Source organism: Triticum dicoccoides, unplaced genomic scaffold (assembly GCF_002162155.2).
Source record: "Triticum dicoccoides isolate Atlit2015 ecotype Zavitan unplaced genomic scaffold, WEW_v2.0 scaffold99327, whole genome shotgun sequence".
Taxonomy (NCBI): Eukaryota; Viridiplantae; Streptophyta; class Magnoliopsida; order Poales; family Poaceae; genus Triticum; species Triticum dicoccoides.
The window spans coordinates 12,997-15,683 of record NW_021316047.1 but is presented as its reverse complement, the minus strand read 5'-3'; the positions used below and the strand labels follow the sequence as shown (position 1 = coordinate 15,683).

At 47.7% G+C, this 2,687-nt stretch overlaps 1 pseudogene; it reads left to right on the top strand.

Moving 5' to 3' along the window:
- Nucleotides 1–968: 968 nt before the first annotated feature.
- LOC119348645 lies at nucleotides 969–2,452 on the top strand (annotated as a pseudogene).
- Nucleotides 2,453–2,687: the final 235 nt, after the last annotated feature.

Sequence of the window (2,687 nt, the reverse complement as noted above, 5' to 3'; positions counted from 1 at the left end):
TGCAGGTCAAATTTGACACGCTTCCAGTTGAATCGGCGGAAATTTGTCTTTTTCACCACATGTGTATAAAAACTTCTAAGAACCAACCATTTGGTCAATTGTGCATTATATATGGCCTAGTATTTTAGAAAATTTATTTGGTCCAATTTGGCAATAACTATTTGCTAGGTCCTTCACAAAAAACATGATTATTGGCACTCCAAAAATTGAAAAATGATTTTTTGTGCTAAGAAATAAAACCCCCATCCTAATATAAACACATGTGCACAATATTGGCTCATTTTCACAAAATATGAACCAATTTTCCATCAAAGATTTCATACGTTATTAAAAAACCATTTTGACACTCAAAAAATAAACTTAAATTCTCATTGGTGCAAAGGTGTGTGCCACGGACCGATGACATGGCACACATCCATCCATCCATCCACATCCATCCATCCATCGATCCCACACCAAGGTGACCCTAACTCCCACTCCCTCTGCTCGTTCCTCACAAACCCTAACTCCCACTCCCTCCCTCCCACCGCCGCCACTCCGCTCCCGATCCAGACCCCCCTTGAAGCTGCCTCCTTCTCAGCCACACCTCTCCTCTCGTCGCCGCGTCCCTCTCCGCCACCCACCTCTCCCCTTGCCGCCAGTCTGCCACATCCGGTAATGTCGAGGCCAGCGGGCGCTGGATCTGACACCGGCGTGGCCCCTTCATAAGCAACTCGAACAGGGGGGGCGGCAACGCCATGGCTTCCCCCAACCCCATGGCATGGGCCTGAGCCACCCGCTGGCCTCGGCTGGGTCTCGGACGAGCAGCGCGCGGGATGAAGCTGATGGCACTACGGCCGCGGTCCCCGATCATCCCGCCGGCGCTGCAGGCCCCGCGTGAGGGAAGGAGGAGGGGAATGGCGAGGCGAGGCAAAGGAGGTGGCTAGGCTTGCGTCGGGGATGCGGCGCGGGAGGTGTGGCACAAGGGGATGGCGCGGCCACGGCTCCTGGTCGTCTCCGTCGTGGCCTGGGCGCTGCTCCTCCTCGCCTTCCACCTCTGGTCCTACGCCTCCCTCTCCGCATACTTCCTATCAGGTCACTCCCTCGCCCCCTCCTCTCCTGCCCACCATGCCCGACTAACCAGTGGCGGTGTCGCTCGTGCTTCCTACTTCCAGTTTGCTCTTAGTCCATTGACTAATTAGTTGATCTACGATATTTGCTACCCTATCCGCGTGCATTGACCTGCTGGGATGAGAGAATCCAGTGCAGGATTTTAATCATAGTGCATCAATCTCGCGTGTCCAGAACAGGGATGGGGTTGCCTTATTGAGCGATCACGATGACGAACATGTGCGTCTCACTAGCATGTGCATCTGTGGCTTTGGCTTAGCATGGGTTCTATTTCTCTTCTTTTTGATTGCAGGTTTCAGGGGATTTCAGACTCTGACTAAAACTTGTAGCTAATTAACTAACTGATGCATCTCCTTGGCAATTGGCATGCTAAGCATTAGCTTCTTCATTTACGATGCCATGCTACTAGAGCTTCTGCTCGTCTTGTTTATGTCGTGCCGCATTTCGGAATTAAATGTACCTTGCATGCGTCCCCGTTGGGACTGTACTGAAGCTTGCGTCTGATTGTAGGCATATGGTACTGAACTATAGTACTAAACTGCACTATAGTAAGAGAGTAGCTTGTTTTAATGCTTGTCGCTGCTGCAAAACTACCCTTCGATATGAAATTAGTTTGCTGGTGTTTACTCTCTACTAAAGAGATATTAGTAAAGCTGTCATTTTTCGAAATATATACTAATATATGAATTGTAGAGCTCCAATCCATCACCATCAATCATATGGTTCGGTATTGATCATTCGCAGGTTACCACACTAAATAATGAAGTGGAAGCCTTGCAAAGAGACAAGGAGATACTGAGGACCAATCTAAACAAAGCAGAGGACGAGGTAACATGTTATCTCACTCTTGTACTTGCAACACCTATGTTCTGTACCTGCAACTTATCGCCCTCTCAGTGAACATTGCTTCATGCAACACTAACGTAGCCTGACATTTTGAAGTTTCTTTTACGTGTTTCATTCAAGGTTAAGTTGTTATTCGAGGAGAACAGAGCTCTTGACGAAGCCAACAAGAGGCTGTTGTGCTTACTAGAGAAGGAGCAGAAACATTAGTCCGAAAGGAAGCACTCCGCCAGCAATTCCACCAAGGTAAAAGCACCAACCAACCCAACCATAAAGGCTCAAGTGTTTACTGATTTTATTTAATTTAGTACACATACAACACAGGCAGTACAACGGTTAGTCGAAACCTGAATTACCCTACTGTCTGGCTACCTTGACTACATTAACAATGTCATTCTTGGTGCTGCAGCAGAAGCGCAAGTCATTGAGCCTGAAGGACACGAGCTTGGTCGATCTGGCCATTGATTTCAACAACAGGCAGCTGATGTCCCCCTTGTAGCCAAACTCAGCCAGCCGTCCTAAAATTCTCTTCTGGATAGCTTGAACTGAAGTGAACTGAACAATCCACCCTTCTACATCTGGGCTACTTGCCTCATCTGAATAACTTGCTAGGTTAATTTGGTTGGTTCTTGTCGATAGAACCTTGGTATGTAGCCTGCATTTTCCATTTTCCTCTTCTTGTTGGTAGCTACATGTGTCTATCATGATCCTTTCATGAGAAAAATTAGGAGTGT